Here is a 15475-nt window from a genome sequence, read left to right on the forward strand (position 1 = left end):
TTCACAACTCCTCTTCCTCATCTCCGAACTCTCATCACTCGATCTCTTCTCTTGTTCTCTATTCTCTTCATTCTGTTTCTTTTCCCCCGCGTATATATATATATATATATATATATATGTAACGACTGGGAACTTTACGTTTATATTATATCATGATTATAATAAAATATGTGTATTAATGTGTCATTTATGTGTGATTATCTAATAAACCCTAACTGTTACGTCATACGTGTATCCCATGTCATTTCTGTATTTTTTTAAGGTATTTTTCAGATATTTTATTATGCATTCATAGGTTTTATTTCAAATGGTTTATGACCCAAACGATGATTTTAGAGCCAGTATTTCAAATAAAATAATGGGCCTTATTTTTCATCAAATGGCTTTTACAATCGCCTTGTTCTGAACATCCAGATAATTTATAAATTTTCTCGTTTTGCAGAAAATGACTTTTCCGGGCCCCATTGGGTGTCAAAAACCCCACAAAAATCACATTTCTATTTTTATAAAATTATAGGACTTTCATTTATATTATTTCTTTGCATTTTTGCATTATTCACAATTTTTGGGAATTTTTGGCATATATATTGCATATATAAAATATTTATAAATTAAATTTTAATACTCAAATATTATAAAAATTAGTGCCCAATATTTTTATTTAGTGTATAATTAGCCCCTTAATTTTAATTAGGAGTATTATTTTTACTACTATATATAGCCTAATTTTTATTTAATTAATTATAATTAATCATTAAAATCTGCAAAATTACCAAAAATCCTCTGAAATCGGGTCGGGTTGAACAGGTTCGGGTCAGGTATTCAAGTCGTGATTTTGATCTGATTACAGCACCAAAACAAGTGATTCGAGTATCCAAATTGAAGGTTTTGATCTGTTCTTTCTGTATCTTGCATCAATTTCATATTTTATTGCATCATTTTTGATTTTTGATTTCTAGGGTTTATGTTCGAAATAGGGCTTTTTGATTCTGGGGTTATTTTGATGTTTTGATGATTGATATAGCTTTGTTAGATGATTTACAGTCTATTCATGATGTTCAATTGAACAAACGATGCTTGGATAGTGATTCACGATTTCTAGGGTTTAGGTCGAATTTTCAAAACACAACTCGATGATTTCTGTGAATATTTGGTTCTTGTAATGTTAGGACTTTGATTGTATATGTTCTTAGCATCATTTTGCACTATATAACGTTTGATGTTATGTACAAATGAGTGATTTGGATTTTTTGCCGGAGTTCTTGATGATTTTGATCGGAGAATGATATCCAGGGATGTTTCTGGTCGATTTTGGCCTGAAACAGATTGGGGAAGTAGTTTGGGATGTTTTGGGATCAAAAACGGAACCAAACGGTGTCCGTTTGGCCAGGAATTGGACTCGTCGGAGTCCGGTGAAGTCGCCGGATTCTGGGTTTAAACCAAGATTCCGGTGGTGTTCTTCACACACCCGGAATCCAACCCAGTTGACCCGTTTCCAGAACCCGGTTTTGATCCACCTTGTCAGATGTCTGTTTTCTGACATATGTTTCTGGAAATTATTTTTACTTTTTATTTTTATTAATTTTAAAAATCAGTTTTATTTATTTTGTAAATTAATTAATTAATTAATTAATTAATTTATATTATAAATAATTCTGAATTATTTTCTAAAAATCAGATTGAATTATTTTCTTAATTATTTATTATTTATTTATTACTTATTAATTATTTAAAAGTGATTAATTATTTTGATAATTAATCAAATAATTTTCAATAAATCATAATAAATTCATTTTAATTTCAAAAAAATTATAGAAAATTTATTTTTAATTCTGCTTTTCTTAAATAATGATTTAAAAATTATTTTTTGGTTTTAAAAATTAGTAATAATTATATATAATGATTAATAAATGGAATTATCAGTATTTAATTATTAATAATTCAACCGTTAGTCCGTTTTGCGTGAAACGAAAGCCTGTTAACTCAGAAAAATGAATCCTTTTCATTAAAAATAATATCAAAGCTTAATTTCTTTTAGAAGTTAGTTGATTTTGTGACTTGTTTGATTATCAGTCGAGTTACGTGCCGAAACGAGTCCGAAAAATTCCGAAAAAATGGGAAACGAGTTAGATAACGATCAGTTGAGCGATCAGCGAGTCGATTTTGGTTTTAAAAATTATTTTAACCATAAAAATGATTATGTGCTTATGTGCTTATGTGTATTACGTGGTTAATTGAGTCTTACTTGCTAATATGTAATACATGAGTTAGTCATATGCGCATGGGTAAATGTTAGGATCGGTTTGAAGTCGATTCAAGATGTAAATGAAGTATGACGTGACTTAACCAGTCTGTTTTGCCAACAGAAGCTAAGCCAGCCAGGCCAGTTGAGTCGGTAATAGTCCAAGGTGATAGACAGAAGTGATTCAATTGCAGTGAGTCGCGCAGAAGGCAAGTTTTTCCTCTATTCTACTTTCAGAATAGTGATATTGATTCAAATATTTATCACATTTGCATTTTCTTGATTATTGTTCTTGATCACTGATATACACTTGCTATTCTTTTGTTCATATTTCATTTCGATTCTTGATATATTCGTTTCTTTGGATTCTTGATTCATATTCTATTGGTGACACATGGAGATTGATATATTCTAATGTTTGGAATATATCAAAGCATACCGATTGTTCCGGTTGCTAAGCGATGGACTGGATAATGATATTTTGGGATTGAGTGTGTCTTAATCCTGAGGACCGGGATGACTGGTGCCTCGACGTGGGCCGTAGTGCCTGGGTACCCGACTGGATCTATATATTGAGATATGGATCTGCATTATATTCTGACTGGTCAGCTGAATATAGATGCGAATTTGTGTCCAGTTTAGTTTGTTTGTACTCGCCAGTAATTGCCTTCTTTCTATTCTCGTGAGGTTATATCTTGGCATATATACTTGGGATGGCGGATTCATTTAAAATGCTTTAACACTGTTTATATTTTTGTGGACTTGTTGAGCAATTTTTGGCTCACCCCTTTTGTTGTTATTCACCTTATTGTTTTCAGTTAAGAAGGAATATGAAACCAATCAGGACTCGAGTGGTAAAGAAGCGGGTCAAGCCTCGGGATCCTCTCATACCCAAGGTTTTGATCCCAATCCAGGAAGAAAGCTTTGAGTTGCCCGAGCAGGTGGAGTGTTGATAGATAGTATGTGTGTGTGTTTGAATAAAAGTTGAACTTAGTTTAAAATGAATTAGACAATGGTTTGTAATAAAGAGAGTTTGTGAGACTTTGAATGTTGGTTGGTAGTAAAAGTAGTTAGTGGTTCTTGTTTTCATACTTCAACCTAAAAAGATTCTGGTTAGTGTTAAAGGGGTTTAATTTCATTTCTTTATTAATTGTTAATCAGATTGTACAAGTTTGGTGATTAGCTAGTAACCCCCAGACTTATACCCCGGGTCTTGAGGGCGTTACAGGTTTGGCATCAGAGCTGTAGGTTTGGTCCCTGAAAACAAGAACATTAGGATTAAGATAGGATAGGGAGATCACATAAGATAGGGATAGTCAAATTTGGAAAAATAGTGTTAGGATTTAGGTCAGAGTAGAATAGGGAAATAATCTTAGGATTGTTAGTGACCTTTTCTTTTCTTTGGTACATTATCAGATGGCATCTTCTGGTTATTCTGCATCTTCCGAGAGGACAGTCACTGGGCCAGCAGCACCAGCCATACCTCCAGTATCTGAGTATATGTTTCCTCCTCTACCACCTCCACCACCATTGCCACAGGAGCTGGTACCACCAGTACAGGGGATAGTGCATGACCCCATAGAGATGTTTGATCCATTTGAGTTCTTCGAGCCGATGGTTCCTTTACCTATTGAGCACCAGTTTATACTAGGTATTGAGCAGAAGTTACCACCACCACCATTGTTACCTCCTATACCAGTGCATACCCCAGAGCCGGACATAGTTCAGATGATTCCAGTAGAGGGGATGGGAGAGCATGATGTGGATCTACAGTTAGGTTTACCCCAATAGGGTGCAGGTATTCCGGGGGTTCCTTCTCAGGAGTCAGTAGGTCAGGTTGCTCAGCCGCATATGGTACCATACCATGAGTATAGAGTTATGAGGGATGATGTGGAGTATTGGCGGGCACAGTGTCGGGAGATTATGCATCTGTTTGATCAGAGGGACAGAGGACCGTTAGCGGCCCTACAGCCAGATTATTATATGAGACAGCGATTACAGTCAGTGTTGATGAGTGCTACTTGGGAGCTGGATGATTTGACTCATGATGGACCTCCTTCTTTTGTAGGGTTCTACAGGGTTTTTCGCTTGGCACAGACTTTGGTCCAGGCACTTAGAGAGGAGCTTAGGCGTATTCCGCCTGGGTTCTGAGATGGTTTGAGACAGTGACTCCAGAGTACATATGTATATAGAGGCAGCATAGTATAACTTAGTAGTGTGTATGTGTGTATCAGTAGTTTAACTTGTAGTAGTAGTTTAACTTGTAGCGATAGTGTGACTTGTAGCCGTAGTGATGACCAGTAGCCCGAGACTTTTTGTATCAAGCATTTACACCTGAAGCTGGTGTCACATATATATAAGATGAACTTTTTTCAAATTCTTTTATTTAAATTTCAGTCTTTACAGTTTTACGGTATTTACTTTCACTTTACAGTTTTTCATATTATAATTCCTGTTGAAAAAAAAAAGAAAAAAAAAGAGAACAATTATTTTATTTAACTGTTTATATTTCCAGTCTGTACATTCAACAACTGTTTTCTTTAAATAAACCATGTTATTAATACATGATAAATTGTTTTCCATATATATTGTAAATTGTTTATTAAACTGTTAAATAAATATCACCTGTTTTATTATCAGAAGAAGATGGCACCAAAAAGAAAGACTAGGGCTGAGACCTCTAACAGCAATTCTGAAGACCAGACTAATGAGACCATGAACCAAATATTCCATCTGATGCAACAACAGATGGTAATAATGCAGCAGCAGATGCAGCATCAGCAACAGCAGATACAACAACAAATGTTACAACAGCCACCTCGTCCCGAGCCTCAATTACCACAAGTATTACCTATTTCAGTCAGTTAAACCTCCAGAGTTTGAAGGGACTACTGATCCTATTAAAGCTACCACCTAGTTAAAAGAAGTAGAGAAAGCGTTCGCACTAGTGAAGGTAGGTGAGGATCAGAAGACTGATTTTGGTAGGTACTTGTTGAAAGGAGAGGCGAATTATTGGTGGGAATCTAAAAAGGCCTTAGAGGGTGAAGAAGTTATTGCATGGGATAGGTTTAAAGAGTTGTTTTTAGAAAAACATTTTCCTCGCTATGTGAAGAATCAAATGTAGATTAAGTTTCTAGAACTGAAGCAGGGAAATATGTCCGTGGCAGAATATGAAGCCAAATTTACTGAGTTGGCTAGGTTTGTTCTAGAACAGGTTGACACTGAAGAGAAGTTAGTTCAAAGGTTTCAAGAAGGGTTACGACCATGGATTCATGGCCAAGTTGCAGTTTTCGAATTAACGACGTATACTGCCGTAGTTCAGAAAGCTTTGATTATAGAAGGGGAAAGTGAAAGATCTCAGCATAACAAGGGACAGGGAAGTTTCCAAGATCGCTCCAGCAGAAAGCCGGGATTCCAAGCCCGGGCAAATTTGAATTTTAAAAGGATAGGACAAGGTTCACAGAAGGCAGGTAATCGTTTCCAAACCTCTAGTCAGCAGGGAATGGTCAGAGTACAGTGCCGTACTGCAAGACATGTAATCGAAAGCATACTGGTGTATGTATCAAAAGGGATGTAACTTGTTATCGGTGTAAGCAGAAAAGGGCATTATTCTAACGAATGTCCAACAGGTAGAACAGCAGAGATGACTTGTTTCCAGTGTGGAAAGAAAGGGCATATCGCCAGAAATTGCAAAGGACCAGCTATGGCAGCCAGTGTTCCGAGAGTGTTAGCATTACCTCCGCCGCCGCCTAATCAACCCAAAGCAAGAACTTTTAACATGACCATGAAAGAAGCGGTGGAGAGTCTAAGTGTTATTGCAGGTATGCTTTTGGTGAATTCCGTAAGTTCAAAAGTATTAATTGATTCTGGAGCTACTCGTTCATTTATTTCTGAAGAATTTCTTGATAAGTTACATTGTGAAATCGAATGGTTGGGCGAAACGTTAATTATAAAATTAGCGAATGACGACAAAGTTCCGGTAGATCGAGTATGTCCTGCATGTGATATAGAAATAGCCGGACATCATTTTTCGGTAGATTTAATTCCTTTTAAGCTAGGAGAATTCGATATTATCTTGGGAATGGATTGGTTAGCACATCAGAATGCTCAGATAGATTGCGCGAATAAAAGAGTCAAATTGCGAACTGCGGAAAATGCAACGGTAATATTCAAAGGCAAAAAACACCAGAAGAAATTTCTTACTGTGATCCAGACTAAACGATTGCTTCGATAAGGATGTGAGGCGTACATAGCTTACGTGTTAGATATTGAAAGATGAAGTCCTAGAATAGAAGATATTCCAGTTGTGTGCGAGTTTCCAGACGTCTTTCCAGACGAGCTTCTAGGATTACCACCAGATCGAGAAATTGAGTTCACACTTGATCTAGCACCAGGTATAGAACCAGTTTCGAAAGCTCCATATCGGATGGCTCCAGTCGAAATGAAGGAATTGTCAACGCAACTGCAAGATCTCCTAGACCGAGGCATCATACGACCTAGTGTATCCCCATGGGGTGCACCGGTGTTATTTGTGAAGAAGAAGGACGGCAGCATGTGATTATGCATCGACTATAGGGAATTGAATAAACTCACTATTAAGAACATGTATCCCTTACCGAGAATCGACGATTTGTTCGATTAGCTAAAAGGAGCAGCATGGTTTTCAAAGATAGATTTGCGATCAGGCTATCATCAATTGAAGATTAAAGCTGAAGATATTCCAAAGACTGCATTTCGTACAAGATATGGGCATTACGAGTTTTTGGTAATGGCATTCGGTCTGACAAACGCGCCAGCCGCATTCATGGATTTGATGAACAGAGTATTCAAGAAATATTTGGATAAATTCGTGATTGTATTCATTGATGACATCTTGATTTACTCCAAGTCAGAAGAAGAGCATGCAGAACACTTGAGAATAGCTTTGGAAATTCTCAGGAAAGAGCAACTATACGCAAAATTTTCGAAAGGCGAATTCCGGTTAAGAGAAGTATAATTTCTAGGGCATATTATCAGTAGAGAAGACATCCAAGTCGATCCAGCGAAGATTGAAGCTGTGTTAAATTGGGAAAGACCAAGGACGCCGACAGAAGTTCGAAGTTTCTTGGGATTGGCAGGATATTATCAAAGGTTTGTCAAAGATTTTGTGAAAATAGCAACGCCGCTGACCAAGTTAACTCGAAAAAGTGAAAAGTTTGAATGGAGTGATAAGTGTGAAGAAAGTTTTCAAGAGCTGAAAAATCGGTTAGTAACCGCACCAGTACTTGTATTGCCAGATGAGCTAGGAAATTTCATCATTTTCAGCAACGCTTCGTATCGCGGGTTAGGATGTGTACTGATGCAGCACGGTAACGTCATCGCATATGCTTCGAGACAACTTAAACCTCATGAACAAAAATATCCCACTCATGATCTGGAATTGGCAGCGATCGTATTTGCGTTGAAGCTTTGGATACATTATCTCTACGGTGAAAAATGTGAAATTTACACAGATCATAAAAGTCTAAAGTATATCTTTACGCAAAAGGAGCTGAACATGCGACAACGTCGATCGCTGGAATTGATAAAGGATTACGACGTCATGATCAGTAATCATCCAGGGAAAGCTAATGTTGTAGCAGATGCGCTGAGCAGGAAAGAAAGATTGAATCGGTTAACTACGTGTGAAGACTTAATCAAGGAATTCGACAAATTGGAAATTGAGATTCGTATTCCCAATGAATCTGCAGAAGCTATCTACACTATGACTTTCCAACCGGAATTGTTAGAAAAGATTCGCCGCTGTCAAAATGAAGTGATGAGTCAAGATGACGACCTGACGGGAGAAGAAATCACAACTCAGAAAGATAATGAAGGAATTTTACGCTTTGTATCGAGAATCTGGATCCCTAATGTAGCAGAATTAAAAGAAGAAATAATGCGAGATGCGCACAATTCGAAGTATTCCATTCATCCATGAAGTACAAAAATGTATCGTGATCTGAAAGAAAACTTCTGGTGGCCGAACATGAAGAAGGAAATTGCTGAATGGATAAGTAAGTGCTACACATGCCAGCGAGTTAAAGCGGAACATCAACGTCTGAGTGGATTATTGCAACTATTAGACATTCCAGAATGGAAATGGGAACATCTAGCGATGGATTTTGTGGTAGGATTACCAAGGATAAAGGCAAATCATGATGCGATATGGGTAATCATTGACAGACTCACGAAGTCGGCACATTTTCTACCAATCAATGAAAGATTTTCACTCGACAAGCTAGTGCACATATATCTCAAAGAAATTGTGATGCGACATGGAGTTCCATTATCTATCGTGTCTGATCGAGATCCTCGTTTCAACTCAAGATTTTGGAGACAATTTCAAGAATGTCTTGGAACTAAATTGAACATGAGTACCGCTTATCATCCGCAAACCGATGGGCAAAGTGAAAGAGCTATCCAACGATTGAAGACATGTTACAAGTTTGTGCGATCGATTTTGAAGGCAGCTGGGATGAACATTTACCTCTGGTGGAATTTTCTTATAATAGCAGCTATCACGCCAGCATTGGAATGCCACCTTATGAAGCATTGTACGGGAGAAAATGCAGATCACCAGTATATTGGGATGAAGTTGGAGAACGCAAAATTTTGGGTCCAGAACTAATTCAACAGATGAAAGAAAAGATTGAACTCATTCGAAAATGACTCGATGCAGGGCAAAACAGGCAACGCAAATATGCAGATCAAGCCAGGAAAGATATGGACTATCAGGAAGGAGAAAGCGTACTACTCAAAATATCGCCATGGAAAGGATTAACCAGATTTAGCAATAAGGGTAAATTGAAACCATGATACGTTGGACCGTTTGAAATTTTGAAGAAAGTGGGAAAAGTTGCATACGAATTAGCTTTACCGCCTCAGATGCAGCATATTCACAATGTGTTTCACGTGTCCATGCTTAAGCGATATAATCCTGATTCTAGGCATGTAATCGAGTATGAGCCGATAGAAATCCAACCTGATTTATCTTTTATAGAACAGCCGGTAAGAATTTTAGATCGGCGAGAGAAAGTGTTGAGAAATAAGTCTGTATATTTAGTGCGAGTATTGTGAAGAAATCCTATGGTTGAAGAATCAACCTGGGAACTCGAAAGTGAAATGTTAGAGAAATACCCTCATTTATTTACATAAAAGATTCTGAGGACAGAATCCTTGTAAGGGGGAAAGGATATAACGACTGGGAACTTTATGTTTATATTATATCATGATTATAATAAAATATGTGTATTAATGTGTCATTTATGCGTGATTATCTGATAAACCCTAACTGTTACGTGATACGTGTATCCCATGTCATTTCTGTATTTTTTTTAAGGTATTTTTCAGATATTTTATTATGCATTCATAGGTTTTATTTCAAACATTTTACGACCCAAACGATGATTTTAGAGCCATTATTTCAAATAAAATAATGGGCCTTATTTTTCATCAAATGGCTTTTACAATCGCCTTGTTCTGAACATCTAGATAATTTATAAATTTTCTCGTTTTACGGAAAATGACTTTTCCGGGCCCCATTGGGTGTCAAAAACCCCACAAAAATCACATTTTTATTTTTATAAAATTATAGGACTTTCATTTATATTATTTCTTTGCATTTTTGCATTATTCACAATTTTTGGGAATTTTTGGCATATATATTGCATATATAAAATATTTATAAATTAAATTTTAATACTCAAAAATTATAAAAATTAGGGCCCAATATTTTTATTTAATGTATAATTAGCCCCTTAATTTTAATTAGGAGTATTATTTTTACTACTATAAATAGCCTAATTTTTATTTAATTAATTATAATTAATCATTAAAATCTGCAAAATTACCAAAAATCCTCTGAAATCGGGTCGGGAAGAACAGGTTCGGGTCAGGAATTCAAGTCGTGATTTTGATCTGATTACAGCACCAAAACAAGTGATTCGAGTATCCAAATTGAAGGTTTTGATCTATTCTTTCTGTATCTTGCATCAATTTCACGTTTTATTGCATCGTTTTTGATTTTTGATTTCTAGGGTTTATGTTCGAATTAGGGCTTTTTGATTCTCGGGTTATTTTGATGTTTTGATGATTGATATAACTTTGTTAGAAGATTTACAGTCGATTCATGGTGTTCAATTGAACAAACGATGCTTGGATAGTGATTCACGATTTCTAGGGTTTAGGTCGAATTTTCAAAACACAACTCCATGATTTCTGTGAATATTTGGTTCTTGTAATGTTAGGGCTTTGATTGTATATGTTCTTAGCTTCATTTTGCACTATATAACGTTTGAAGTTATGTATAAATGAGTGATTTGGATTTTTTGCCGGAGTTCTTGATGATTTTGATCGGAGAATGATATCCAGGGATGTTTCTGGTCGATTTTGGCCTGAAACGGATTGGGGAAGTAGTTTGGGATGTTTTGGGATCAAAAACAGAACCAAACGGTGTCCGTTTGGCCAGGAATTGGACTCGCCGGAGTCCGATGAAGTCGCCGGATTCTGGGTTTAAACCCGGATTCCGGTGGTGTTCTTCACAGACCCGGAATCCAACCCGGTTGACCCGTTTCCAGTACCCGGTTTTGATCCACCTTGTCAGATGTCTGTTTTCTGACATATGTTTCTGGAAATTATTTTTACTTTTTATTTTTATTAATTTTCAAAATCAGTTTTATTTATTTTGTAAATTGATTAATTAATTATTTAATAAAATAATTTATATTATAAATAATTCTGAATTATTTTCTAAAAATCAGATTGAATTATTTTCTTAATTATTTATTATTTATTTATTACTTATTAATTATTTAAAAGGGATTAATTATTTTGATAATTAATCAAATAATTTTCAATAAATTATAATAAATTCATTTTAATTTCAAAAAAATTATAGAAAAATTATTTTTAATTCTGCTTTTCTTAAATAATGATTTAAAAATTATTTTTGGGTTTTAAAAATTAGTAATAATTATTTATAATGATTAATAAATGGAATTATCAGTATTTAATTAATAATAATTCAACCGTTAGTCCGTTTTGCGTAAAACGAAAGCCTGTTAACTCAGAAAAATGAATCCTTTTCATTAAAAATAATATCAAAGCTTAATTTCTTTTAGAAGTTAGTTGATTTTGTGACTTGTTTGATTATCAGTCGAGTTACGTGCCGAGACGAGTCCGAAAAATTCCGGAAAAATGGGAAACGAGTTAGATAACGATCAGTTGAGCGATCAGCGAGTCGATTTTGGTTTTAAAAATTATTTTAACCATAAAAATGATTATGTGCGTATGTGTATTACGTGGTTAATCGAGTCTTACTTGCTTATATGTAATACATGAGTCAGTCATAAGCGCATGGGTAGATGTTAGGATCGGTTTGAAGTCGATTCAAGATGCAAATGAAGTACGACGTGACTTAACCAGTCTGTTTTGCCAACAGAAGCTAAGCCAGCCAGGCCAGCTGAGTCGGTAATAGTCCAAGGTGATAGACATAAGTGATTTAATTGCAGTGAGTCACGCAGAAGGCAAGTTTTTCCTCTATTCTACTTTCAGAATAGTGATATTGATTGAAATATTTATCACATTTGCATTTTCTTGATTATTGTTCTTGATCACTGATATACACTTGCTATTCCTTTGTTCAAATTTCATTTCGATTCTTGATTTCTCCGTTTCTTTGGATTCTTGATTCATATTCTATTGGTGACACATGGAGATTGATATATTCTAATGTTTGGAATATATCAAAGCATACCGATTGTTCCGGTTGCTAAGCGATGGACTGGATAATGATATTTTGGGATTGGGTGTGTCTTAATCCTGAGGACCGGGATGACTGGTGCCTCGACGTGGGCCGTAGTGCCTGGGTACCCGACTGGATCTATATATTGAGATATGGATCTGCATTATATTCTGACTGATCAACAGAATATATATGCGAATTTGTGTCCAGTTTAGTTTATTTGTAGTCGCCAGTAATGGCCTTCTTTCTATTCTCGTGAGGTTATATCTTGGCAGATATACCTGGGATGGCGGATTCATTTAAAATACTTTAACACTGTTTATATTTTTGTGGACTTGTTGAGCAATTTTTGGCTCACCCCTTTTGTTGTTATTCACCTTATTGTTTTCAGTTAAGAAGGAATATGAAACCAATCAGGACTCGAGTGGTAAAGAAGCGGGTCAAGCCTCGGGATCCTCTCATACCCAAGGTGTTGATCCCAATCCAGGAAGAAAGCTTTGAGTTGCCCGAGAAGGTGGAGTGTTGATAGATAGTATGTGTGTGTGTTTGAATAAAAGTTGAACTTAATTTAAAATGAATTAGACAATGGTTTGTAATAAAGAGAGTTTGTGAGACTTTGAATGTTGGTTGGTAATAAAAGTAGTTAAGGGTTCTTGTTTTCATACTTCAACCTAAAAAGATCCTGGTTAGTGTTAAAGGGGTTTCATTTCATTTCTTTATTAATTATTAATCAGATTGTACAGGTTTGGTGATTAACTAGTAACCCCCAGACTTATACCCCGGGTCTTGAGGGCGTTACAATATATATATATATATATTTCCCTATTTTTGGTAGTCCCCGCCGCCGGTTCGATTTTTTGTGAGCAGCCCTGTTTCCTCATTTGCCGGCGGCTGTTGCCGCCTTGGTTTCCGATTCATTCTATGTTCTGTTCATTTCTGTGTTGTGTGCGTATCTCATATGCATGTATATATGTTGAGTTGTAATTTTTCCTTGGTGACTGTTGTGGTGGTTGCTACTGATAAGTGGATTTTATATCCACTTGGAATGCTTTATTAGAAGCTTAAATTGGTGTTTTGGACTCAATTTATTGGTATTTTGATGTGTTTTTGTGTTATTGCATTTCAGGTATAAGTTAAATGAAGAAATGAGCTTTTAAAGGAAATATGATAAATAGTGGTCAAAATTGGAAGCCAAGGCCATTGTTAAGTTGTATAGAATCTCAATAGCTTCACGTGGGCAGTTGAATCACCTAATTCTGACGAGTAGAACTCAAGTTATGGCCGAAACAAGATTCATTAGAAATTTTTCCAAACAGGAGCTGAGCGCCCGCCCAGGAGAGCTGAGCGGCCGCCCAAGGCGCGGCTGGTCGCTAATTTCGCTCAAAAAGCCTTTTTTGAGTGGAATTTCACGATCTTAAGGGTCCAGGTCCACTAGGGGCGTATATATACTTTAAAAAAAGGGTTTTCATCATAACAACTCTGAAAAAGAAGATCTTGTTTTCAACTTGTGATTCTTTGAATTAGTTGTAACTTTGGATGCTCGTTTTCGTTCTTGTTGAACCTAGATATCGTTTATTCATACTTTGATTATTATTCAGTTTATTAAGACCTTGTTTTATACCATGCTTTAATTGGAACCCATGGTGACGATGAGTTTGATTATGAACTAATCGTTATCGTGGGATTCTAGCGGATTTACTTATGGATTTCAATAATTAAATTGTTCCGATATCCTGGTGTGTGGTGATTGATTGATATCCTAGTATTGGTTGTGCTTATTCTTCTTATGTGCGTAGCTAACATATAAGATAGCGTGTTAGTCTCTATTGAAGCGACAATGAATATAGAGGTTTAGAACTTGTCATGCCAGCATAGGTTCATGTATTGTATACATGATTAGTGGGTAACTCTAACCGTTTTACTTTCCCTATGTAATCATTATGGATAACTTGTGCTTAAACCGTTATCTTGTCAAATTCTATAGACATCTAGGATCTCAATATAATTGGTGCATATTCAGCTTCTATCTCTTTTGTGGATATCTGGTAGAATGGTACTCGTGCAACGAAAGTTGGCATTTATCAATTTTGTGTTATCTGATTAGTGTCATCACCATCACATGCTAAGGTTAAGAACGAAAAGGCTATTGAATGAAGTATTTAATGAAGTTAGAATCCCATGTTTGTCATATATATTAATTCAACCTCAATTCTCTTAGTTAATGTTATTTAGTATAATCTCTTAGTTTAATCAAAACCCAATTTATTATTTATCTTAGCATTGAGCGATAACCATACATTGTTGCATAGGTGCATAAATTGAACTTAACCTAAACTAGTCTCTGTGGGAACGAATCTAATTTATATCTTATACTACTTGTGAATGCGTATACTTGCGTGTATTTTAGCGCGTGTTTTCGCCCTAACAAGTTTTTGGCGCCGCTACCGGGGACTCGGTGTTAATTTTTAGTTTATGTGCTTGTCATCAGTGGTCGTTAAAGTTCACTGACTTGGATTCTTTTACTTTTACGGTTTATTTGTTTGTGTTTCAGGTACTCATTACATTGGGAGATCCAGCAGCACGAACGAGAGCCTTAATGGATTTTTCTCAACCCAAGATCAATGACATTCAATCTAGCATTATCCGGCCAACTATCACAGCTAATACCTTTGAGATCAAGCCTGGCATAATTCAATGGGTACAGACTTTAGTCCAGTTTGGGGGTTCTCCAACGGAAGATCCCAATAGGCACATTAGGGACTTCATTGAGATCTGCAACACCTTCAAGTTCAACAGTGTTTCTGAAGATGTTGTGAAGCTGAGACTATTCCCATTCTCTCTGAGGGACAAGGATAAGAGCCGGTTACACTCTCTACCAGCTGGTTCGATTACTACTTGGGAAGATCTTGCTCAGAAGTTTCTTACTAAATTCTTCGCTATGGAGAAGACAGCTGCAATCAGGAATGCTCATACTCAATTTGCGCAGCAATCAGGAGAATCTTTATATGAAGCTTGGGAGCACTACAAGGAGATGTTTAGGAAGTGTCCTCATCATGGAATGCCTGATTGGATGATCATCAATTGTTTTTACAATGGGTTGGGAGCACAATCCAGACCCATGCTCGATGCAGCAGCAGGTGGAGCATTATGGGCAAAGAGCTATGAGGAAGCTTATGATCTAATTGAATTAATGGCTGCTAATGAATATCAGTATCCAACCAAGAAATTTCCACAGAGCAAGGTAGCAGGAGTTCTTGAGATGGATACAGCTATGGCTATCACTGCTCAACTAAAAGTGTTATCTATGAAGATCGATTCTCTGGCTAACTTGGGTGTTAATCAGATAATTATTGTTTGTGAGCTGTGTGCAGGTCCCCATGTGACAGAGCAATGCGCTATATCTAGTGAATCAGCTCAGTTTGTAAGCAACTTTCAGAGATCGCAACAACCAGTTCCAGACACTTATCATC

General features: G+C 36.3%; 1 non-coding gene across 1 annotated transcript; it reads right to left on the bottom strand.

Moving 5' to 3' along the window:
• Positions 1-14958: 14958 nt before the first annotated feature.
• LOC141663404 (small nucleolar RNA R71) lies at positions 14959-15065 on the bottom strand. Its single transcript, XR_012551476.1, has one exon. It is a non-coding gene; the product is annotated as a small nucleolar RNA R71 (small nucleolar RNA).
• Between the last annotated feature and the right edge of the window lie 410 nt (positions 15066-15475).

The sequence above is a fragment of the Apium graveolens genome, chromosome 5, assembly GCF_009905375.1.
Source record: "Apium graveolens cultivar Ventura chromosome 5, ASM990537v1, whole genome shotgun sequence".
In the NCBI taxonomy this organism is placed as follows: domain Eukaryota; kingdom Viridiplantae; phylum Streptophyta; class Magnoliopsida; order Apiales; family Apiaceae; genus Apium; species Apium graveolens.